We start from the raw sequence: 26,737 nt of genomic DNA, 5'->3' as shown, positions 1-26,737 counted from the left end.
TCAAAAGATGGCAACCTGCGGCAACAAGGGAACAACAAAATACAAGGTAAATGAAAACAACAGGAAACACCAACAACGTTATCTATAAATAAGAACAAAAAAGATCATACAACCAAGTCAACAAATATTCGAATAAACGGAGTACAACAACGAATCCCATCCAACAAGCCTGGAGGTGATTCTCAACATAGACATCAAAGAATACAAGCTAAGATAAACGGTCTTCCGGAATGAGGGTCTTCAGGTACTGGCACTGGTCTATCAACAGTGTGCATTCTGAACATTCTGGTAGAGGGGTGATCTTCTCCTTCAATTGTCTTCTAAGCTCCATAACTTCTCCTCCAAGGTATTCCTCTGATGTCTGCCTCAAATCTACCTCTTTCTTCAACTGGATGTCTTTGTCTCTGAGTTGCTTCTCCAAGTCTCTGATCTTTTTCTGGTAGCTGGCTTCAGCTCTCTGCAGCCTCAAACACTCCCGATGTTCTGCATCTAACATGGATTCCATCTCTTCGTAGGATCTCTTCTTTCTTCTCACTCTACTAGCATCCTCTCCTTGCACTTCCCTGAGTTGATGGGCCAAGTTCAACCTATCAGCCTTGGCTTTGTAAAGCTCCATCTGGGTATCTTGCTCCTTCTCTCTCAACCGGCGATTCTCCATCAGGGCTTGCTTGTAGTGCTCAGCGGGCACACTCTCAACAAGGATCAAAGGTGGTTGCTCCTGCAACGGCTCCATCCTATCGTAGGGTAGCAACAAAGTTTCCACTCTCTTCTTTACCCAATCAGTGTAATCAGGCATAGCAATGGCAAACTTCTTCCCTAAGACAGCTCCATCCTTCACTCCAACAGACCTCCAAGCTCTTCCTATCTGCTCCAATCTAGCCGGGTCACTCCGCTTCTCAAAATACACACTTTCAGCTACCTCAGCATCAAGTGGTCTTCCCTTCATTACAAACCCTAACTGACGAAGAGAGAGAACTGGATTATAATTTATGCAACCTTTGGTCCCCACGAGTGGCACGTTCCGGAATTCTCCACAACTCATAACAACATCCCGCACATCCATCCGGTATGATTGCCATCTGATGTCATAGGAGGTAAGCGACATGACCCTCTGAGTCCACTTATGAGTGCTCTGAGCATCCATAAAGGGTCCACTGGCTGGCAGAAGGGACATGAACCATCTGAGCAAGAGAGGTAGACAGCATCTGATAGCTCCACCCTTACCATGCCTACTGTGAATAGCATAGTAAGTGTCAGCTAATAGAGTGGGAACTGGATTCCTTCCAATGAAGATACAGACCGCAGCACAGTCAACAAAATTGGGCATGCTCGGGAATAGGACGATCCCATAGATCATAACAGCAAGCTGGGCATGAAAAGCTTCCCAATTCCCTTTTTCTGCTTCTTCTCTGGCAACTCTCAGCAGAAACTTCAACGGCAGACCCACGACATCCCCACTGGGCTTCCAGTTATCACAGACTTCTTTGACACTCAACTGGAGAGCTTTGGCAACAACTCTGAAATCAACTTCCTTCGGTACGTCCAAGAAGGGAACCTGATGCTGAATCGAGACACTCAACAGAATAGAATACTCCTCGAGAGTAGGCGCCAACTGATAATCTTGAAAGGTGAAACAATGAAGCTCCGGGTCGTAGAACTGAAGAAGGGTCTGCAACGGCACCGGATCGACTACCATCTTCAACAGCGTCAGAATATCCCCATACTGGTCAACGAACCCCTTCTGGTTACCACTGATTATCAGGCTACTCAACTCGATCAATGAAGTCAACGGCTCACGATGAAAGCTGTAGGAACAGGTCTTCCGCTTCGGCTCTGGGACTGTTGCCATCTCTATCGGTGAACAAGCTCTGGAATGTACCTGAGAAATGATATGCATGCAGAGATTAGTTTTTTTCTTTTTTTTCTCTTCTTTTTTCTTCTTTTTTTTTCCTTTTTTTTTATATTGCGTATTTTTTTTGAAAATAAACATGCTATGATGCAAATGATGCAAACACAACTGGTTGGCCGTGCATCTCTGATCACAAGGTCGAAGCTTCGGTTTAAACTCAGAACCCCAAATCCATTTGAAACCCAAAGTCAACTGAGAACTGTCATCTGAACCCAAAGTCACCAACAGAACCACAAGTCACCAACGGTACCTGTAATAATGATCAAACCCTTCCCCACTCACGGGTGTCGTCTAGGCCAGGGTAAGGTCGGGAGAAACGCAACATAAATAACCTTTTGCAGAATATTATCATATACACACCTGAAGTATGCAACGACAATATCCCACCAGGGTCTGAACTACTCGTGATGTCAATGTTCCGCTAAGTGGCGCAATACCACCCGCTTCCCATGAATCACTCTATTCCTAAGCATCCTAGATTTCACTCATGGCCTGGGTATTGGGCCTTTTACCTCAAGTAACTCCCACCCCAATAGAGAGAAACAGACAACCAGCCAGCCAGATAAACAATGAATGTGAATGAATGCAAACATAAGTGCAAACATAAATGCAAACAACAAAAAATGAATGCAAACAATAAATAAGGAATGCAATAAATAACAGCAAACAGCAACCAAAACCCTAACCTAGAGAGCGCTAGGAGAGACTCGCTTAGGGAAGACGGACCAACATAGGTCAACTTCTCTATTTCCCCAGCAGAGTCGCCAGCTGTCGCATTACGCGAAAAACCGGCGGGAAACAAGAACAACAGAGCCGCCACCGTGCGTTATTTATCCCAAAAGAGGGAAAGGAAACGCTCAGAGTAAACCTGGAAAAGACGTGGTCTCGCGACCAAAGAGAATGGGATCGGGAGTCGGTTATGCGAAGGGAAGGTATTAGCACCCCTACGCATCCGTCGTACTCGACGGGATCCACGCACAAAAGCAAGGAAAATGGTTGCTAATACACTGCTCACACACACACACTGGCTGAAAGAGACACAAGAAAACAGACTGAAACTGACTCGGCAGGATATCGCATCCTGGGCCTACTTAGTCTATCAAGCATAGACATCAGAGTCTAAGTAGTTCGGACTGGGGAAACGACACATGCTCGCTAGGATATCGCATCCTATGCATACGTATCTCCTTGGACGAAGGAGAATCAGAGCATTCGTAGCTCGGCTAACACGCACACAAACAAACACAGGCAAAGGCAAACGTGGAGCCTGAATGCCAATCACTGGACTTACATCAGCATCCGAACCAAAACACACACAAGAAGGCAAACGTGGAGCCCGAATGCCAATCACTGGACTTACATCAGCATCCGAACCGAACAGACACAAAGAGTGTGGAGACACAAAGGTTAAAAAGAAAATAAAAGGCGCCCGGAGAGATCAGCTCAATCTCCTGCCTACGTACCTCATCTGATATGAGGATCAGGGCGACGTAGTTCCCCTACGCAGAGACACAGGTCTAGCCTAACCAGATAACAGAGGGAGACACAACTAGGGAGACTATGACTCGAGCCTAGATGTTATCATGCAAAATCATCCCTGAGTTAAGGTTGCTATCTAACTTGCACAGGAAGCAAGCCTATCCTAAACATGACTTGCACAGGAAGCAAGCCAAACTAAACCTAACTTGCACAGGAAGCAAGCTAAGGAAAACACACAAGCACAAATAGCACACACTATATGCAATCAATGGACTCAATCAAGGTTAGGTTTTAGTCTAGGGGTCATATCAACCTCGACAAACAAACCTCTGTAACAGGGTAATGTTAGCTCTTAACCCTAACATTGAGAGTTAGGGTGAAGCTGATGAAAGGTGAGTGAAGATGAGACTTCACAGCTCTTATCCCTGGCCTGAGAGTGCTTAAGACAAGAATGTGTGGGTTCAGAAAGTGGGAACCCTTCTACACATATGACACTGACTCATTGTACAATGATCTTGGGTTAATATCTGCAATGCATCAACACAGTGGTGTGAGCAAAGCAGATGACACACAGAATAGCAGGGGATGGATTGCACATCCCTTGTGTCTGCCAATGCCTCTTCACTTAGGAGGTCTTTGAATAAATGCAAGGACAAAAGTAAACAGTCACAAACATTGCCTCTTAAGGAGGACTTCAGACAGGTGCCTGGCCGAATAACAGGCCAGGTCTTCCAGACTACATGGAGTAAGGAAATTATACCTCAATGCAAATTGCTATCAAGCAAAGCAAAGCAAAGTTCTCAAAGAACTAATAGCAACTAATGTACCTGAAATCAGTCAAACACAATTAGTATACTAGACACAAAGTTAAAACAAACAGCATAAGCCAACAGACAACACAGTCAAGCATATGTGCAAAGCACAAGCTCATAACAAGTGAGCTAAGCAACCTACAAAAAACAAACAAGTTAGTTCATGATAAACAATCAAACTCATTCAACTTGTATTAATCTCTTTGAAGCATTTGTTGCTTAACCTGAAAAACCAAGCTTAAACATGAGCAACAAGACCACTAGGACAAGCCTAGGGTCAAAAGGGGATAAAAAATTCAAAACAGCAAGGGACAAGTGTCCAAAGTCAAGATAAATCAATCAAGAAACAAACCCAAGTGGTTTCACATTCACATCATTCATCATTATCATTTCACAAGCAAATTAGGTCAAAGCATGGCATATAGAACCTCAAAGAAGTCAACAGAATGTCTCAACTCAAATTAAATCACAAACATTCCAAAAAATCCTCAAATAAATCATGATCAAACACCATCCAAAACATGATAAGCACACCAAATTTCAGCTCATTTGGATCAAAATAAGTAGGTCAATGAAAATCAGAAAGTCAAAGCAAGTTCAAGCATACTCATACAAAGCATCAAAACATGCACCAACTTCAATTAATCATAAAACATAAACAACATATGATAAATGAATGGGACTAAAACCATGACAAGCTATAAGATGTCTACAATCCACATGTTAAATTTCAAGTCCATCCAGTTAAGCATTAGAATTTCACAAATCATATGGCATCATGTGTCACAAAAGTCAACAATTTGGTCAAACAGGGGAGAAATTATCAATCAAATAGGAAATGCATTCAAAAATTCCAGAAAAATTCACACACATTCTCAACATGCACAAGTGTCTTCATGCAAAAATTCAAACCATTTTGAGTTCAATAAGCAGGGTAATTAAAATCATGAAGTTGGACATACATGGTGTGACACAAATTGTCACACCCCTATTCAAAAAATCATATCTCCACAACCAGCAATGATAAAATTACAAACTCTATACCAAAATCACCATGAACATGTCTAGTTTAAGCACAAAAAATTTGAGAGGCATTGGATCATGTATCATCATTTCACAAGCAATTTGGCAAAGCATACACAAAATGGACAACATGAACAAACCCTAGCACATTTTAGAATCCACACGTGCAAAAAATATGGAAAAATCATCATAAAAAACTAGAGATCATGAGGAGCATTTCACAAAAATCCCACCAAATTTGGATTAAAAATGAGTGACTTATGATTTTTGGAAGATTGGCATATCAAATGAAATAAATATTGAAATAATGAAATGATTTAAATAAAATGAAAACCGGCAGTGGCAATTTCGTAATAACCCGGTCCCTTAAGTGAAACTCCGCGTTTCACTTAAGGAGGTGTCGTCCTCTGATTCGCGCATGACAATAAAACAGTAAATTCATGCAAAACAAAAGCTCCAAATGGCCAAACGCGATTCTGGGTTTACAGAAACTAGGGTTTATGCACAGTTCATCTTGTTCATCAATGGTGATGAACTTTTGTTCCAGTTTTGGAAAATGAAAACATCATTCGAATCATCTTGCAGAGTACATCAATAATACAACCATCATTAACCCTAATTCGAACTAACAAGGAAGCAACAAGCAACATAACATTCACATATGAAATTTCATGACAACATAACTTTCAAAATACTTGACCATTTTCCATGATTTAAAGTTCAGTATAACCAGAAAGGCAAGATCTATCCAAAGCATGTCAACATTTTAAGAATAGTGTGATTCGAAATTTTACCTAATCTGCAGGACAGTGATGGAACAGTGGTTGTTTGGCCGTGACTAGTGGAAACAACAACTTCTTGATGCTCCAGATGATGAATGAATGAGTATTGAAAGCCCAGTTACCTCAATTCCAACTCAAAGATCCAACTGCCATGGAAATGGTTCAATGCAACAGTGGTAATTTCTTGCTCTACAGTTGAGAAACAAAGCTTGCAAAGGCCTCCAAAATGATGGTAAATGATGAAACAATCAACAGGGCACGAGCTCTTTTGGAGATTTTCAGAAAAAAGTTCAAGTAAGGAAATGAGAGCTTGAGAGAAAATGAAGTTTTTTGATTTGGTTTGTGTGTTGTGGCTAGGGTTTTCAGACTGAAAATGTGCATTATATACTCTGATTAGTAATGCTTAAGTGTGGTTAGTGGAATGGTAAGTGAATTTGGCTTAATGAAAGTGTTTTGGTCATTTGCTAAAAAAAACACTCAAATTGCATGGGGTGCATGTTAATGCACAAAATTGGGCTTAGGCATACCCCAAATATGATTCCTGAACATTGGCAAATGGTAAAAAGCATTGGCAAGGCTTAAATTGAAAGCTCATTTTTTCACCTCTCTCTTTTTTAATTCATGCCACTTGAAAAAGGCCATTTTGCTTGGATGATTTTTGGTAAATTGTGATGAAGGATTTGGATAGAGCATATCAAATGTGACTTGTAGCAAAAAACCTCACTCAATTTGGCCAAATGGTTTGGAAGATATGCCACTTTGAAGTTCAAACATTTTTGAGAATGATTTGATCATAACTTGCCAACCATAAATGATAAATGAGTGTTCTTGGACTTTTTGGAAAGGTGAGAACAAGATATTCAACTTTCATGTTGGACAAAAATTCATTTGAAGCTTGTATGATGATGTAAATTTGAGGAGCAAAACTTTCCATTTTTGGCAATTTCCTTTTACAAGTCACCTGCTATTTTAGGAAACTTCTTGTCTGACTTTATTTTCTCCAATCTTGATCTTTGAAATGTCAAATGAGACTTGTATGGACATGAATGAAGCCTTTAAAACCATCTCCCACCTTCAAATCCATAAAATCAAGCACAGTTGACCACAGTTGACCATAGTTGACTTTCTAAGGCTTCTGATGGACTGAACAATAACTGATGACTTCTGAGCACCCAATCCTTGACCACACCACTTCAAAAGGACCCCTAGGTCATGTGAACATGTTGGACCAACCCTATGGCCTTGTCTCAATGGAAATGGCACTTGCTTGCTTGATTGACTGATCTCCTGACCAGTTTGACCTAATTTTGTCTGATGGACCTGCACTTGGGCAAAGATTAATGCAATGCTATACAGTGGACTATGTTATGTTAATGACCTAATATGAGAATGTATGTACAAAAAGTAGGTGCAAATTTGAGGTGCTACACACTGCAGTAAAAGGACACATTAATTAGTCAAGGCAGTAAAATCCAAGAAAATACCCAAAATAGAGTTAAGACAAAAGCGAAGAAGAAAGCTAAGTTCAGAATACCGTTTTCGGTTTTAGCATTAAACAGGCCGATCCAAACTGAGCACATGAAAGAGGATTTTGCAGGTTGCTCCTTTGAACGCCAAATACACTATTGAAACCCTAATTCATGGGAGATAAATAGAGAGAGGCGAATCAGTAAAGAGGACGGAAAAAATTTTGAGAGAAGAGAACGGCGAAAAAGATACCTCACAAACCCCAATCCCAAAATCGAAGCAAGAAACCAGTATTTGAAGATTCAAGGACTACCTGAGCTCGCCGTCACCGTCGAAGGTGAGCCACCCTGTCCAATTTTCTTTATCCTTTCACGCTTTGATTGAGGGACGATGACTGAGGTAAGAGCGATCGTGAGATTGAGAGAAATGTGAGGTTTGGTGTGAGTGAGATTGTGAGTGTTGATGAGCGTTTTCGAGAGCGGAGAGAGATTTCATTGAGGTTTTTTTTTGTGAAGCAGATGGGGAGAACGAGGGCGATGAAGCTGCTACTCTGTTTCCTTTTCCTTTTTTTTTTTAATTTATTTTTAAATGAGGATAAACAGGGAAACCATTAAGTCTTTTTATGATAAAACTTTCTAGATTTTCATTTATTAATGTTTTCATTTAATATACTACATTAACTTATGTTTTTTATTCCCAATCTCACTAGCCTCTAGAACCCAACAGCCAAGCGGCTGGGTTTAATTAGGTTAGTCCAACAGTTTTCTTTTTTTATTAGTTTTTTATTTTAATTCTGATTTTTAATGCATTTTAGTTTATTTATCCAATCTAGCATCAAAATAATAACTAGTCATGAGTGGTCTGGTGGAGAAGGGTAGTATCATAGTCTTGAGTGGGGTCGGTTCAATACTCATATGTAGCATTTTTTTAGTATTTTATTTTCTTTTAGCTTTTTTTTAGTATTTTATTTCTTTTAACATTTTTTGTTATGTTTATGCTTTATTATTTTAATAGTTTCATTATCATAACATAGATTTGTTTTCTTTTAATCATTCATTCAAAACCATTTTAAAACTATAAAAATCATATTTTTCTCGAGTTAATATCGAGCCCATTTTCCACACCTTTGTAAGTCGATTGCTTTTTAAGCATCGCCATCAACCTCACATAGCTTACTCTTGGGCTTTCTTACAATGAGCCGGTTCTCTTGCACTTACACTCATATTTCGCATCATTTGTTGTTTGGGCCTGATCTAATTATTTCATGATTTTGAATCCCCATTTGACAAAATGTACCCCACTTCCCCAATGTGTATATAATGTTGTATTGTTTTATTTCTCTATTTGTTTTAGACACTAACCCAAGAGTAAAATCCACCATTTCTCTATTCGCCCTCCTATTCTATTCCTTTTCTTTCAAACTTTCATCAAATGCTTGATTCAACGTCAAGCCATTTTCTCTAATAAAAACTCAAAAAATATTAATTCATAAGCCAAGACTTCTTCAACAAAGATGGAAGTGGAACGTGGTGTATACCACGCACTCCTGAGACTAGGATTCGAGAGGTATATCTCGCCAATCCTAGCTCTCGCCATCATCCAATTTACCCACTTTGTTTTCTCAAACACTCATTCAAATCTTTCTCAAACGTCCATCAATACTTGATCTAGGTCAAGTCATTTTCACAACAAAACTCAAAATACCTAATTCTTATTTAACACTTTTTCAATAAAGGTGGAAATGGAACATGGTGTATACCATGCACTCCTGAGACTAGGATTCGAGATGTATATCTCGCCAATCTTAGCTCTCGCCATCGTCTAAACCCTTTCTCAATCAAACCTAAAAATACTTAATCTCTATTAAACACTTTTGCAAATAAAGATGGAAATGGAACATGGTGTATACCATGCACTCCTGAGGCTAGGATTCGAGATGTATATCTCGCCAATCCTAGTTCTCGCCATCACTCAAAGCACATCCAACCAATCAAACTCTTTTTTTCTCGCCGCCGTGCGACCAATCAAAAACCTTTTAAAATGAAAGATATATTGCCCTAAGAGATACAAAACAATGTTTCGGCCACGATTGTTGAGTAGAGATAGATGACGCTTTTCCGAATGTAGATTTGTAAATCCTAACACCTAAGTACATATTGCATGACAACTCTAGGGCAGAACTTCCCCATTTCTTTTATACCTTCCGTGCATCTCCGATCTTGTGGCATGTCAATCCATCCTATTGCAAAGAGGTAACTGCCTAAGACTCGATTCAGCGAGCTGCGACACCTACTGCTAGGACGTGAACACATTGCCCACTCTCCTTTGACACAACTAGTGTCCTCCTTTGTAAGTCCATGTTCAAATGGCAATCCCTATGTAGCCGAACTACGGCAACTCTGATTCTCATGTTCAGATGAGATACGTAGGCACAAGATGCGATGTCTTGCCGAGTTAGACTGACAACTAACAACTAATCTTGGTTTGTTTTCGCCCTCGTTGCGATCGAGACCTTCCCTTTCTCTTGCCCTAGTTGCAATCGAGACTTTTGTTCCCGTTAGTTAGCCGAACTACATTATGCTCTGATTCTCATTCCAGATGAGATATGTAGGCATAAGACGCGATGTCTTGGCGAGCACACACTCCTCTTTAGCCCATAGGTCATCCGAGCTACGAAGACTCTGATTCTCATATTCAGATGAGATACGTATGCAGTGGATGCGACATCCGTGCGAGTCATTTTCTTTTGACCCCCCTTTTAGTAAATAGTACATTAGATAAACCCACACCCTTTAGACAAGAACAACAAAAGTGGATCCCGTAGAGTACTACGGATGCGTAGGGGTGCTAATACATTCCCTTCGCATAATCGGCTCCCGAACCCAAGATTTGGTTGCGAGACCTTGTCTTTTCCTTTCCTCTTTTCAGGTTTACTTCGAGCGTTTCCTTTCCCTCCTTTGGGATAAATAACGCACGGTGGCGACTCTTCTGTCATTTTTTTGTCGCCAGGTGTTTTTTCGCATTTCCTTTTTCAGGTTGCGACAACTGGCGACTCTGCTGGGGACCCGGTTTCCCTAAGCGAGTCCCTCCTAGCTTTTGTAGGTTTCTTGTTTGTTGGGTGTTTATTCTTTTGTACAGTTATTTATTTTCAGCATTTACCTGCTTTATCTTATTGCATTCATGTACATATGTTTGCTGTATCTGTGGGTTCTGTGGGTTGTTTGTTCGTTGGGTTGGGATTGTTCTATGAGAGATAAGCCCACTACCCAGGCTTGAGTGTACACATAGGTGTTAGAGTGGATAGTCATGAGGCTTGCGTGGTATGTTGCTACGTTAAGTCGTTCATGAGACCCACATTCCAGACGAGGTTTTTGTTGGATATATTTTGTCCTATGGGTGTTCCATAATGACAAATATTCCTTTAGAAATCGTCGACTCTGGTGACCATTTCCCGAGAACTCAGTCGAGGCCTCTCCTCCGAGACGTGATTATGTTAGCTCTGGTGGGCGCATTCTCGCTGCTCAATCCGAGGACCCCGAGACTGGGAACTTGCTTTAGGATGTCCTGTTGAGGGGAGTCAGTGGAGGTCTTTTATCCCGAAATAATACCAAACCTTCAGTGGTACACGTATTATTCTCGACTGAAGGGCTGAAGCTGACAAACTTATGTTCTTAGAACCTACCAGTGAGGGGCGGGCTAAATTCAGGGAACCTTAACCTCCAACCAACCCGGTTTTCTGGAGCAGAGTTTTGATCTTATATTATATTCTTCAGTGGGTTTTCTCTTCAGACAGTGCAACCCGACAGATGTTCAAGCAGATACAGCAGTCCTGATTTCCATGTCACTGCATTGCATCACATCATTTTGCATTCATATCACTTAATACATGTTTATCTATTCCCAGGGGTTTATATCTTCTTCTTGATTCCGGTCGGGGTTCTCTTGTTTTTCTACGATGGACATTGGCAGAAAGAGACACGTCGCCTACAAGTTTCCTGTGGTTTGTTTGGAGCCTATTCAACAGATGACGAAGTTAATGAATCACGATTCTCTAGAAGGATTCCGGAAGGAGTACGGGTTGATTCTAAGTTTCGTCACGGTTCTTTCCAAGGATCAACATGATGCTCTCTTCACACTGTTGCAGTTCTATGACCCTCCATTGAGGTGTTTCACATTCCCGGATTATATTTTCGTCCCTACTTTGGAGGAGATTTTCAGTTTTCTCAGAGTTCCTATCAAGTCACAGTTGTTGTTCTACAGTTCTGAGTTTCTGCCTGATCTCAGCATGGTTGCTTCCGCCACATATTTGGGGAAATCAGTCTTGAAGGCTAATATGTGTCAGAAGGGAGGAGTCAGCAGTTTTCATTTGAGTTTCTTATTGGGAGAAGCAAAGAAGAAACTTGAAGATGGTGACCAGAGGGGTTTCAATGCTGTGTTGGCTCTTTGTGTGTATGGGGTTGTCCTGTTCCCTAATGTTGCAAAATTTGTGGACGTAGACGCAATACGCCTTTTTGTGTTGGGTAATCCAGTGTCGACCTTGTTGGGAGATTTCTTTCATTCGGTGCATCACAGGAATGAGAATAGAAGAGGAGGATTGTTGAATTTTTGTGCGCCTTTGTTTTATAAGTGGTTCAGTTCTCACCTACCCAAATCAGGAGCGTTCGTTGATGTCGAGGACTCGTTGAGTTGGTCTAAGAGATTGATGGGGTTGAGAGCTGAAGATATTTCTTGGTGGTCTGACCGGAGCTTGCTTCGGGCGGATATTATTCACAGTTGTGGGAACTTCCCAAATGTACCGTTGGTAGGAAGAAGAGGAGGAATCAACTATAATCCTTCTCTAGCAGTCAGACAGTTTGGATATGCTTCAAGTACTCCGCCTTTGGAAAAGGATGTGGAAGAATCTCTGTTTTTCCATTCTTCGCCTGATTTGACTGTATCCCGTAAGGCAGCTGAGGCCTGGCTCAAGGTGATCAAGAGAGGAAGAACTGTGCTTGGAAAAGGAGATTGTAGAACTTACCCTCAGTATGGAGAATGGCTTCAAGGAAGAGTTGAAGAGTTTGGTCTGCCGTTTCCTATTGAAGAACCTTTGTATCCACCTACTACTGAGCAGTCAACAATGGTGAACCGAGAGGAGTATGACAAATTGAAGAATGCCATGGAGGGACTTAAAATTGAAAACTCGGAGTTAAGTGTGAAGTTGCAAGACTATATGCATCAATTCCATGAGGCAGAATATCAGAAGGGGGAAGCCGTCAGATTGCAAGAGGAAGCGGAGAGGAAATTAGCTGTGGAGGTGGACTTCTTCAGGAAGACAGACAAGGCCTTGGGATCATCCAGTTCTGAGTTAAAGCGAGTCAAGCAACAATTAATGGATGCTCATGGTAAATTGGCAGGGTGGCAAGAGCGATGGGATGCATTTTCAACTTCTCGGAAGGAAAAGGAGGAGGAGATGGTGACCGAACTGACTGGTCAGATGGAGAAATTGAAGACTTCGCTAAAGGAGAAGAACAATGAGCTTCTGTGCGCCTGTTCTACTAATGGTTACATCACCGATCAACTCAATGAGGCTCGAGGACAGATTGAAGAACTTAAGGTGTTGGCAGGTTTGAAGAAATCCAGACTTGAAGAGGTATTCGGAGAAGATGACGGGAATTACTACAGAGAGCACATCAACGAGTTGGATGGAGTTATTCACCAGAGGAATCTGCTTATCCGGCGTTTGATAGAATTCCCAGATCATCCTGACACGATAGCATTGCTGGCTGAAGTGAGGAGCAGTCCTTATGGTTTGTACACAGGAGGCTGAGTCCTGATTATTGCTCCTCCCTTTACTTATTGCTTTGTTGTTGTGTAGTGATGATCCACAGGCTTGTTGTGGAGATCCTCTTTTGATGTATTTTCGGCTAAGGCCCCTTTCCTTGAACTTGTTTGTATGATGGTTTCCCTTTATTGCATAGTGATCTCAGAAGTTTATCCATGACTCGGACTTCTTGCACTATTCACCTGATGTGAGACTGGAATCAAGGGGGTAGAATACCTTTTGGATTTGATAAACATGTCATTGCATTTACATATTCATTTTCATATCTTGCATAACAGGTGCCGCTGCGGTGTTCTCATATTATTTGGTGTTCCATTAGCAGGATAGCTGATTCAGGAATTCACCGGTACGGAACCCGCAGAAACCAGCAGAAAGCAATGGAAAGTCTACAAGCAGAACTTGCTGAGATGAGGGTCCCCATGAACCAATTCATGGATGTGGTTCAGGGAGTAGCGCAAGGACAGCAAGAGATTAGACAAATGATACAAAGGAATCCCGCAACTACTCAACCAGAGGTCGTGACTGATCCTCCAATTGCAGAGGTTAATGGACCGGGGCCTGTCCCGATCCCACATAACAACCACGATCAACAACCCATTCACGATGATCAAGATGATCAGTTCTTGCTGGCAGAAGACTTTGGTTTGGGCCATGGTATGGATCCCATGTTCAGGAGATTAAAGGAGAGGCTGAAGGCGGTAGAAGGACAAAACCCCCTAGGGGTAGATGTTTCTGACTTGGGATTGGTCCCAGGCGTGAGGGTCCCACCAAAGTTGAAAGTCCCAATCTTTGACAAGTACAATGGTAGCTCTTGCCCGAAGACCCACGTGCAAGCCTACTTCCGAAAGATGGTTGCATACTCTGATGACGAGAAGCTACTCATGTACTTCTTCCAGGACAGCCTAGCTGGGGCATCCCTGGAATGGTACATGAGGTTGGATAGAGCCCATATCCGTTGCTTGAGGGATTTGGCGGAGGCTTTTGTGGAGCAATACCAGTATAATGCAGACATGGCCCCAGATAGAACTCAACTCCAGAACCTGTCTCTTAAAAGCAATGAGTGCTTCAGGGAATACGCTCAACGCTGGAGGGAGATAGCTTCCCGTGTTCAACCTCCCATGTTGGAAAAGGAAATGGCCAACATGTTCATGAATACGTTGCCTGGACCTTACCTGGAGCGTCTGGTGGGTTGCAATGCCTCCAACTTTGCTGATGTGGTCTCTACCGGAGAGAGGGTAGAAAATTACCTGAAGACCTACAAGAGCCACAATGGAGGTGGATCTTCATCAGGAGTAAAGAAGCCGTTTATGGGAGTACAGAAGCAGAGGGAGGGGGGTGTGAATTCTATGTCTTCATATCAAAACAGGAGGAATAATTTTCAAAACTATCATCAGCGACCGTATGTTGCGGCTGTGACCATTCCAGCTGCAGCACCACTACAACAACAACAACAACCACAATGTCAACCAGCTCAGTATCAACAACAACAACAACCAGGTAACAGACCCGCCTATCAGCAGAGGCAGAGGATGATGGACCGGCGTTTCGACACTCTTCCAATGTCGTACGCTCAGCTGCTTACAAGTCTTCAACAATTACAACTTGTGTAGTTACGCACTCTGGCTCCTCCGGTTGGTAGACTTCCGGTGGGTTACGATGCCAATGCTAGGTGTAGTTTCCACTCTGGGGCACCTGGCCACAATATTGAGAACTGCAAAGTTTTTAAGCACGTAGTTCAGGACCTCATAGATTCAAAGGCTATCAACCTTGCACCGGCTCCTAATGTCGTCAACAATCCCATGCCACAGCATGGTGGTGCAAACGTGAATATGCTGGAAGAAGAAGCCAAGTCCGTTAAGGATGTGTTGAAGTTGAAGACTCCGTTGTTGGAAATTAAGGAATGCTTGCTGAAGGCCGATGTTTTCCCCGGTTGTAGGAAGGGTTGTTTGGATTGTGCTACACAGGGGAAGGGTTGCTTGAAACTGCAACAGGGTATCCAGGTTTTGCTTGACAATGGTATCCTCCAGGTTGAAGACTTGTCTGCCAAAGAGTTTGCTGAAGGGGTAGTTGAAGAGGTGTTTGAAGATGCTGTTGAAGAATTCACAGATGTTGGTCCTGCTGATTGTGTATTTCCCATTGATGTATTTAATTTTTCAAATGTTGTTGCTGATATACCAAACAATGTGTCTGATTTTGATGTAACTGAACTTGATTCCGATGTTCCGGATGTTTTTGTTTCAATGAATGAGATTCCTGAGTATGACTATGATGTCGCTACTATCACCATCTTTTACCCGACTAATCAGATCAGTGTGCCAGAAGCACAACCAGTGCCACCAGTGCGACCGGCCGCTATGACAATCACAACCCCTGGTCCTTTACCTTTCACAAGCAATAGGGCCATTCCTTGGCATTATGGGGGGAGTGTATACACACACGATCATGGGGTGGAACGACCTTTGAAGGTAGAAGAGGGTCAAAAGTCTGAACTCGAAGTTGAAGGTCCCGCAGTGGACAATGTTGGTGGAATCGGGCGATTCACCAGGAGTGGTAGATTGTTCTCACCATCGGTTAGCCAAGCTGATAGTGTTGATGCTGCGGCTAAGGCCAAAGGAAAGCAAGTCGTGAATGAGGGTACCTCTGCACCCCAGGCTGGCCCTGAGCCCACTTTTGCGAAGGATGTGGACGAACTTTTAAGAATTATAAAGAAAAGCGACTACAAAGTAGTCGACCAGTTGATTCAGACGCCGTCTAAGATATCCATTCTCTCACTCCTGTTGTGTTCAGAGGCACACAGGGAGGCACTTCTGAAGGTCCTTAATGCTGCATATGTGCCTCAGGAGATCTCAGTAAACCAACTAGAAGGGATCATTGCAAATGTTCATGCAAGCAACGGGTTGGGTTTTACTGATTCTGACTTAACACCAGCTGGACGCCACCATAACAAAGCTTTGTATATCTCAATGGAATGCAAAGACACCGTGTTATCTCATGTTCTGGTGGATACAGGTTCCTCTCTCAATGTGCTACCCAAGAGAGCCCTGTCAAGGTTAGAAGTAGAAGGTTTGATCTTGAAACCTTCCGATCTCATGGTGAGAGCCTTCGATGGTTCTAAGAGGTCGGTGTTTGGAGAGGTAGAATTGCCAATTCAGATTGGATCACAAACCTTCAACACCGTATTCTATGTGATGGATATCAGTCCCTCGTACAGTTGCCTTCTGGGTCGTCCTTGGATCCACAATGCTGGGGCAGTCTCCTCAACACTGCATCAGAAGATCAAGTTCCCAGTCAATGGAAGAATTGTCACCGTCTGTGGTGAGGAGGACATACTGGTAAGTAACCTGTCTACCTTCAAGTACGTAGAGGTAGAAGGTGAAATTCATGAGACTCTCTGTCAGGCCTTTGAGTCAGTTCAGATCAAGGATGCAGCTCCGGTGGAAGAGGTTAAAGCAGGAGCCCCTATCTCATCTTACAAGCAGGCGCAAGCCTTGGTGGATTCAGGTATTGCTCCCGGTTGGGGACGTCTGTTGGAGTTACCAATGAAAGACGACAAGTTCGGGATTGGGTATCAACCAGCGCTGACTTCTACAACTTCAGCACTTCAGACTCGTCAGGGGCCGATTACTTTCTCCAGTGCTGGCGTCATCCAATATGGCCAGATCTCTGCGATCAACGATGAAAATGGGGATAGTGATTGCGACATCGACAACTGGGTGCGTCCGAGGATCCCGGGTGAAGTCATCAAAAATTGGTCTGCCGAGGAAATTGTCCAAGTCACTCTTCTAGAGGAGTAATTTTTCTTTGTTTATTCATGCATGTACAAGTCTTACGTTCCGCCCAGGGCGTAATGACTCATTGTAGGGCTCATCTATGTGAATACCTGCATTGTTTATCATAAATGAAGGACGTCTTTTGCATTCAAAATCTTGTTCACTGTTTTTCTATTTTGCAGTTTTCAAAATTTCAAAAGAATAAAAATATTTGGCAATGTTTTTCACTCACTGTCCACACTCATAAGCACATACCATCACTCATGCAGATGCACATCACCGGATCCTATTGATAACGATTCTGCTATGGCTCGCTTCGACTTCGAAAACCCAATCTTCCAAGCTGAAGAGGAGGGTGATGAAGACTGTGAACTCCCTGAAGAACTTGCCAGGCTGTTAAAGCAAGAGGAAAGGGTCATTCAACCACATCAAGAGGCTACTGAAGTGATTAATCTCGGCACCGAGGGCGCCAAGAGAGAAATCAAGATAGGGGTTGCTTTGGAAGACAATGTAAAGAAGGGGTTGATTGAACTGTTGCAAGAGTATGTTGACGTCTTCGCTTGGTCTTATCAGGATATGCCAGGGCTTGACACAGACATTGTGGTACACCGTTTACCTCTCAAAGAGGGTTGTCCTCCGGTCAAGCAGAAGCTCAGAAGAACAAGACCAGAGATGGCCGTCAAGATAAAAGAAGAAGTGCAAAAACAGTTGGATGCAGGGTTTCTAGCGGTTACCAATTATCCGCCATGGGTCGCAAACATCGTTCCAGTACCTAAGAAGGATGGAAAGGTACAGACGTGTGTCGACTACCGGGATCTGAACAGAGCTAGCCTTAAAGATGATTTCCCATTACCTCACATCGACGTTTTGGTGGATAACACGGCTCAGTTCTCGGTATTCTCCTTCATGGATGGCTTTTCTGGCTATAATCAAATCAAGATGGCACCAGAGGACATGGAGAAGACAACGTTCATAACCCCATGGGGCACCTTCTTCTACAAGGTGATGTCGTTTGGCCTGAAGAATGCTGGAGCAACATATCAACGAGCTATGGTAACTCTTTTCCATGATATGATTCATCATGAAATCGAGGTTTATGTTGATGATATGATTGCTAAATCTCAGACAGAAGAAGAACATTTGGTGAATCTGCAGAAATTGTTCGAGCGATTGAGGAAATTCAAGCTGAGGCTTAATCCGAACAAGTGTACTTTCGGAGTGAGATCTGGAAAACTGTTGGGTTTCATTGTTAGCGAAAAAGGGATTGAGGTGGATCCTGACAAAGTGAAGGCGATACAAGAAATGCCTGAGCCGAGAACAGAGAAACAAGTTCGTGGTTTCTTAGGGAGGTTGAACTACATTGCAAGGTTCATCTCTCACCTAACAGCCACGTGTGAGCCAATTTTGAAATTATTGAGGAAAGATCAGGCTATCAGGTGGAATGATGATTGTCAAAGGGCTTTCGAGAAGATAAAAGAGTATTTGCAGAATCCTCCTATCCTCATGCCTCCAGTCCCAGGGAGGCCGCTGATTATGTACTTGACAGTACTCGACAATTCAATGGGTTGTGTTCTCGGTCAACACGACGAGACAGGTAGGAAAGAGCATGCCATCTACTACTTGAGTAAGAAATTCACAGATTGCGAGTCGAGATACTCAATGCTTGAAAACACATGTTGTGCACTTGCATGGGCTGCTAAGCGATTGAGACAATACATGCTGACTCACACAACCTTACTGATCTCCAAGATGGATCCAGTCAAGTATATATTTGAGAAGCCAGCTCTCACCGGAAGGGTTGCTCGTTGGCAAATGGTATTGACAGAGTATGATATCCAGTATACATCCCAGAAAGCCATCAAAGGGAGTATTCTGTCAGACTATCTTGCTCAACAACCGATTGAAGATTATGAGCCGATGAAGTTTGATTTTCCAGATGAAGATATCATGTTCCTCAAGATGAAAGACTGTGAAGAGCCAGTTGTTGGGGAGGGACCTGATCCAGATGAAAAGTGGATTTTAACGTTTGATGGGGCCGTCAACGCCAAAGGAAGTGGAATTGGCGCTGTCATTACTACTCCGAAAGGTGCCCACATGCCTTTCACCGCTCGTCTGACTTTCGAGTGCACCAATAATGAAGCTGAGTACGAGGCCTGTATCTTGGGTATTGAGCAAGCCATTGACTTGAGAATCAAGACTCTAGACATCTTCAGAGATTCAGCTCTAGTGATCAATCAAGTAAATGGTGATTGGAACACTCTCCAGCCTACTTTGGTCCCCTACAGAGATTACACGAGAAGACTGTTGACTTTCTTCACAACAGTAAAGTTGTATCATATACCTCGTGATGAGAACTAGATGGCAGATGCTCTTGCTACTCTATCCTCCATGATCAAGGTGGTTCGGTGGAATCATGCTCGTAGGATCAATGTTATGCGCCTTGATAGGGTCGCGTATGTGTTTGCCGCTGAACTAATGGTTGATGACAAGCCCTGGTATCACGACATCAAATGCTTTCTGAAGAATCAAGAGTACCCTGCAGGGGCATCCAACAATGATAAAAAAACTTTGAGAAGATTGGCAGGCAGTTTCTTCTTGAACAAAGACGATGTGCTGTATAAGAGGAACTTCGACATGGTTTTGCTCAGATGCGTGGACAAACACGAGGCGGACATGTTAATGCAGGAAGTTCATGAAGGTTCCTTCGATACTCATGCCGGCGGACATGCAATGGCTAAGAAATTGTTAAGGGCGGGTTATTACTGGATGACCATGGAATCAGATTGTTTCAAGTATGCTCGGAAGTGCCATAAATGCCAGATTTATGCTGATAAGGTGCATGTACCGCCGAATCCTCTGAATGTGATATCTTCGCCGTGGCCGTTTGCAATGTGGGGCATTGACATGATTGGAAAGATTGAGCCGACTGCTTCCAATGGGCATCGCTTCATCCATGTTGCCATCGACTATTTCACCATGTGGGTCGAAGCAGCATCGTTCGTGAATGTCACCAGACATGTGGTTGCCCGTTTCATTAAGAATGAGATCATTTGTCGCTATGGGATTCCCGAGAGAATCATTACTGATAATGGTTCCAATCTCAATAACAAAATGATGAAGGAGTTGTGCCAGAACTTCAACATTCAGCATCACAATTCTTCCCGCTATCGCCCTAAGATGAACGGTGCTGTTGAGGCAGCAAATAAGAACATAAAGAAGATTGTGCAGAAGATGGTCGTTACGTACAGAGATTGGCATGAGATGCTACCCTTCGCCTTGCATGGGTACCGCACTTCAGTACGTACGTCGACCGGGGCAACCCCTTACTCCCTTGTGTATGGTATGGAAGCAGTCCTACCTGTTGAAGTGGAGATTCCTTCTCTAAGGGTCCTGTTGGATGTCAAGCTAGACGAAGCTGAATGGATTCGAACAAGGTTCAACGAGTTGAGTCTTATCGAAGAGAAGCGAATGGCGGCCGTTTGTCATGGGCAGTTTGTAGCGGTGTATTCGTCGCTATATGATTTATTGATTAAACCATAAGCAAAGCATACAATGAATTCGAGTCGCCACCGCACTTTTATTTATCCAAAGGACTGGCTAAAAAGCGAACAAAAGCCTAAGAAGTTTTACGCGTAGAAAACTAATGAAAAGATCAGAGAATCTAGGTAAGGGGTAAATTACGCAATGGGAAGGTGTTAGGCACCCACTACGTCCTAGGTACTCCTAGGGAGCCCTTTTCACACTTGTTGTATAAAATTGTTATTTGTTATGAAATATTTATTGTGCAAACATGATTGGGATGATGAGAAAAGAATATACAATTTTTATTATTTTTGTGTTCGAACGGATGAACTTGTTGCCTACGTACCTTCCATCAAAGGTAAGGATCAAAACGCCGTAGTTCGGCTAAAAGATTTCCAAAAGTTAGTGGATTCAATTTTAAACACAAGCCTTAAGGTCTTACGTTATCCACGGGAGAAAACTCAACCTTATACAAACAACAAGTCCACCATGTGAGAACAGCTTCAACTTGCTAGTGAGGGGTTAACCCTATAATAAGCAAGGAAGACTTACAATTCAATCAACTAAGGACAAATAGGTGAGATTAACATCAACCAACTAGGATAAATCAAACCTATGGCTAATGTATGAAAACTTAACAAGAATGGACAAAGCCACAAAACAATTGAATGGGTGAAATTAATTGATTATGATTATTCATAAAAGGAGGGTCAAAGTATGATTAAGATTGATTCAAAAGAAGTATTAGGAAATGGAGTTTGAAAAAGTCAAGGACTTGGGGTCCAGGTTTTTAATTTAAAAGCATGAAGATGTTTGCACAATATTTATCTCAAGTTTTAAAAGTAATGTGTGAAAAGGCTTAGGACAAAATGGGATGAATGGATGAAGATAGAGTGTAAAACTTCTTAGAAGGTTCACCTCTTGAAATCATATAGCAGATGATTCAAGTGTGTCCTTTGGAATAGGCAATGAGCAAAACAAGCAAAGCAAAAGAGGAAAGTCAACAAAAGCGGATACCGGATGCCAATCAATGGACTTATACCAATCTCCTAAAACAAAACCGGATATCAGAGGCCACTCTATGGACTTATACTAATCCCCTCAACAAAGAAATAAAAAGTGGATACCGGATGCCAATCTATCTGGGCTTATACCAATCTCCAACAACAGAGCAAACATTTGGATGTCAGATGCCAATCTATCTGGGCTTATTCTAACCTCCAACATATGATCATGGGAAAACAAATGCCAAATTACACGGACTTACAATTGCATCCTCACATAAAACAAACAAATGCATCAAGCAAAAAGCTAATGAGTGACCAATGAAATGGTCTTATACTCACTTCCATATCATAGGAACAATGGCCAATGAATGGTCTTACAATTATCCTCAATGGGCAAACAACAAAGACATGTCACAAAGACAAATGAAATGATCATGCATTAATGAGCAATTAATGATGATAGATGCACAAAGCATACAAGCAGACATGTACAAATGAACTAAGTAATCAATCAACCAAAGTCATTCAGCACACTCTATAACCAAACAATGAGGCTCATACAAAGGGTTAGGCATTAAAGCCAACTGGAATAGGGTTAATGGTGCTCTTAACCTTGACATTGAGAGCCAAGGTGAAGTAGATGAAAGGATATGAGGGGTGTGCCTCATGCTCTTATCCCTGGTCAGGGAGAGCTTCAAATGATAGAAGGTGTGGGAGTTCAGAAGGTAGGAACTCTCTCCACAAGTTAGACTCGATAGATCTTGGGTTTTTACTCACTATGCATCAACACAAGTAGTGTGAGCAAGGTGAGTGACTCACAGAATAGTAGGAGATAGGCTACATATCTCTTGGATTCTACCAATTGCCTTGTTTAAAGAGCTTTTCCTGCTTGGGACAAAAGTAAACAAGCACAAACATCGCCTCTTAAGGAGGACTTCAGACAGTTGCCTGGCCAAGTAACAGGCCAGGTCTTCCAGACTACATGAAGAAAAAGGATTCTACCTCAATGCAAATGCTATCAAGCAAAGCAATGCAAGTTCTCAAAGAACTATTAGCAACTAAAGGTACCTGAAATCAATCAAGTAAAATCAGTACACAACTCAAATTCGAAATCAATATAAGATAAGGATCAACAGAATTAGTCAAATGTGCAATGCACAAAGCTCAAAGCATATGAGCCAAGCATCCTACAAAACAAACAAGTTAGTTCATGATAATCAATCAAACTTAATCAACTTGCATAAGTCTCCTTAAGGCATTTGCTTCTTAACCTGAAAAGCAAACTCAAACATGAGAAACAAGACCACTAGGACAAGCCTAGGATCAAAAGGAGATAAGAAATCCAAAACAGCAAGTGAAAGCTATCCAAAATCAAGTTCAAACAATTAATAAACAAACCCAAGTGGTTTCATGTTCATATCATTCATCATTATCATTTCACAAACAAATTAGGTCAAAACATGTCATATAGAACCTCAAAGAAGTCAACAGAATGATTCAAGTCAAATCCAATCATAAACATTTCAAAAAATTCTCAAATAATTCATGATCAAACATCATCCATAACATGATAAGCATATCAAATTTCAGCTCATTTGGATCAAAGGAAGTAGGTCAATGAAAATCAGAAAGTCAAAGCAAGTTCAAGCAAACTCAAACAAAGCATCAAAACATGCACCAACTTCAATAAATCATAAAACAGTGACAACATATGATAAATGAATGGGACCAAAACCATGACAAACTTTAAGATGTCTACAATTCACATGTCAAATTTCGAGTCCATCCAATTAAGCATTAGAATTTCACAAATCATATAACATCATGTGTCACAAAAAGTCAACAATTTGGTCAAACAGGGGAGAAATTCCAAATCAAATAGGAAATGCCATCAATAATTCCAGAAAAATTCACATGTATTCTCAACATCCACAAGTATGTTCATGCAAAAATCCAGACCAATTTGAGTTCAATAAGCATGGTAAATAAAATCATGAAGTTGGACATGAATGGTGTGACACAAATTGTCACACCTCTATTCAAAAAATCATATCTCCTCAACCAGCAATGATAAATTCACAAACTCTACACCAAAATCACCATGAACATGTCTAATTTAATCACAAAAAATTTCAGAGGCATTGGATTAAGTATCATCATTTCACAAGCAAATTGGCAAGGCATACATAAAATGGACAACATGAACAAACCCTAGCATATTATAAAATCCACACATGCAAAAAATCTGGAAAAATCATCATAAAAAACTAGAGGTCAAGGGGAGCATTCCACAAAAAATCCCATCAAATTTGGATTAAAATTGAAGAACTTATGAATTTTCTAAGTTTGGCATACAAAATGAAATAAACATTAAGAAATGGAATGATTTAAATAAATGAATAAACCGGCAATGGCAATATTGTAATATTAGGACTCACTAAGTGAAACGCCGCGTTTCACTTAGTGAGGTGGCATGCAGCAATTCGTTTCATGGCAATGCAACAGTGACAACATGCAGACAAAAACATCCAACAGCCAAAACACGAGCAAAACAAATTCTGGGTTTAAGCAATTAGGGTTTGGCTACTGTTCATCATCATCATCAATCGGGATGAACTTTTGGTTCCAGTTTTTGAAAACAAACACACCATTCAAATCAGCAAACCATGTACATCAATAATCCAACATTAATTTTCATTAACTCATGCTAACAAGGATGAATCGAGCAAAAACACATTTGAATATCAAACTTTAAATCCATGTTTCTCTCTCAATACACAACCATTTTTCACGATTCAAAGTTCAAAGTAATCAGCATGGCAAGATCTTTAATAAGCATGTCAACATTTTAAGAATAGTGTGATTCGAATTTTTACCTAATCTGCAAGACAGTGATGATTTGGTGGTTGTTTGGCTGTGATTAGTAGAAACAGCAACTTCTTGATGCTCCAGATGATGGATGAATGAGTATTGAAACCCAGCTGCCTTGATTCTAGCTCCAAACTCGAGCTGCCATGGAAGAAAGATCAACTGCAACAGTGTGGTTCCAGCTCTACAGTTGTGATTTGAGGCTTGCAAATGCTTCAAAAAGGTTTGCAGATGGTGGCACAAAGCTCAATCACACGGGTTCTTTAAATGAGAGAATTTGAGAGAAAATGAAGTTTTTGATCTGTTTGTGAAATGTGGCTAGGGTTTTCCATCAGAAAAGTGAAATATATACTCTGTTTTAATGAAGCATAAGCTTGGGTTAGTGGAATGGTAATGGGATTTTGCTAAATGAAGTGTTTTTGCTAATTAGTGAAATTCACTCAAATGACAAGGGCATGCCACTACAGTGCGAAATATGGGCCTAAACCACATCCAAAACATGATTTAAGAACACTTGTAATTGGTAAAATATATGGACAATGGTTAAATTGAAAGTTCATTTTTCACCCCTCTCTTTTTAAATTCAAGCCACTTGAAAAAGGCCATTTTGATTGGTTGATTTTTGGTGAAATGTGATGAAGGATTTGGATAGAGCACAACAAATATGACTTGTAGCAAAAAACCTCACTCAATTTGGCCAAATGGTTTGGAAGATATGCCACTTTGAAGTTCAAAATTTTTTGAGAATGATTTGATCATAACTTGCCAACCATAAATGAGAAATGAGTGTTCTTGGACTTTTTGGAAATGGGAGAACAAGATATTCAACTTTCATGTTGGACAAAAATTCATTTGAAGCTTGTATGATGATGTAATTTTGAGGAGAAGAACTTTCCATTTTTGGCAAATTCCAATTACAGGTCAACTTTCTATTTTTGGAAATTTGTTGTCTGACCTCAAATTCTTCACTGTGGATGTTTGACATGTTATATGAGGCTTATATGGACATGAATGAGACCTCTCAAACCAATTCCCACCATCAAATCACTGATTAAATGCACAGATGACCACAGTTGACTTCAGTTGACTTTGCTAGGGTTTTAGCTGACTGAACCATGTTCTGATGAATTCCAAGCCCCTACCACTTGATATCTTGATTCAAAATGATGTCACAACTCATATGAACTCTTGATGAATGATCATGGTGCCCAAATTCTTCAAGAATGGCCACCATCTATTGCTCAATGACTGGTTTGACTGATTTGACCTAGCTGGCTTCATCTGCAAGTAACATGGTTAGATGATAATATTTTTGTACTTTGGGTTAATAAACAGATGAAAAGCAATGATATACAGATGCAAAACATGCTTGGTGATCAAGAACCACACTCACAAAGTAACCCACCCACTAGGAGGGAAGCAAAGGTGCACAAAGATCCTTGAGGCAATGATATGGTATGATATGATGCCATGAGGGATCTTAGGGACAAAATTGGGGTCTTACAAATGCCCCTATTTAAGGTCATTCTAGCCGGAGAAGTGAAGTTTAGAAATCTTCATCTCGACGCGGTAGAATGGGCTTAAATAACAGTAATGAGACAAATTTTGGTCCCTAAGAGACCTTATGATGCAAATGTATGCATGCAAAAGACACAACTCTGTGGGGAATATGATTCACACAGAAGAAAAGACGATCCATCGGAGTAGTACACCCACCAGGAACATAGACTCTAACAAGACTCTTATTGGGGATAGTAAAAGAAAAAGAATGCGTGAGCAGGACACGACTTCAAGTTGGGGAAAAACAAAACTGACATAGCGTGAACAAGACACGACTCTGATTAGGGTAACAACAGAAATCAGACTGGAGACCTCACTGGGGAGTGAAGGACTCACACTGGGGAAAAGAAAATTCCAAAGGAAGAACATCCATTGGAGAGACACAAGCTGACTCCTGGGAAGAAGCAATAGGAAACTCCACTGAGGAAGCACCAAAGAATGAGATGTTACCGGTATAAGGGTGACAAACTTAGGAAGAATGAATATCTAAGACCGGTATAAGGGTGAGAGATATCAATCAACCAAACATCTGAGAAAGACCTGAAAAAGGTACATAAACTCAGGAAAACCTGACTCCACAAGGGACCAAAGGTCATAATAGGGAGCAGAAAGGAAGGAACACCAGGGATACCGAGGTATATAATAGGTGACCGACCGAAATGTGAATTGGTATATATGCCAAAACACTAATCATCCGAAAGGAGGGCTTGAAAAAGC

Source organism: Lathyrus oleraceus, chromosome 2 (genome assembly GCF_024323335.1).
Source record: "Lathyrus oleraceus cultivar Zhongwan6 chromosome 2, CAAS_Psat_ZW6_1.0, whole genome shotgun sequence".
Taxonomy (NCBI): Eukaryota; Viridiplantae; Streptophyta; class Magnoliopsida; order Fabales; family Fabaceae; genus Lathyrus; species Lathyrus oleraceus.
The sequence above is the reverse complement of the archived record's forward strand: the minus strand, read 5'-3'. Positions refer to the sequence as shown.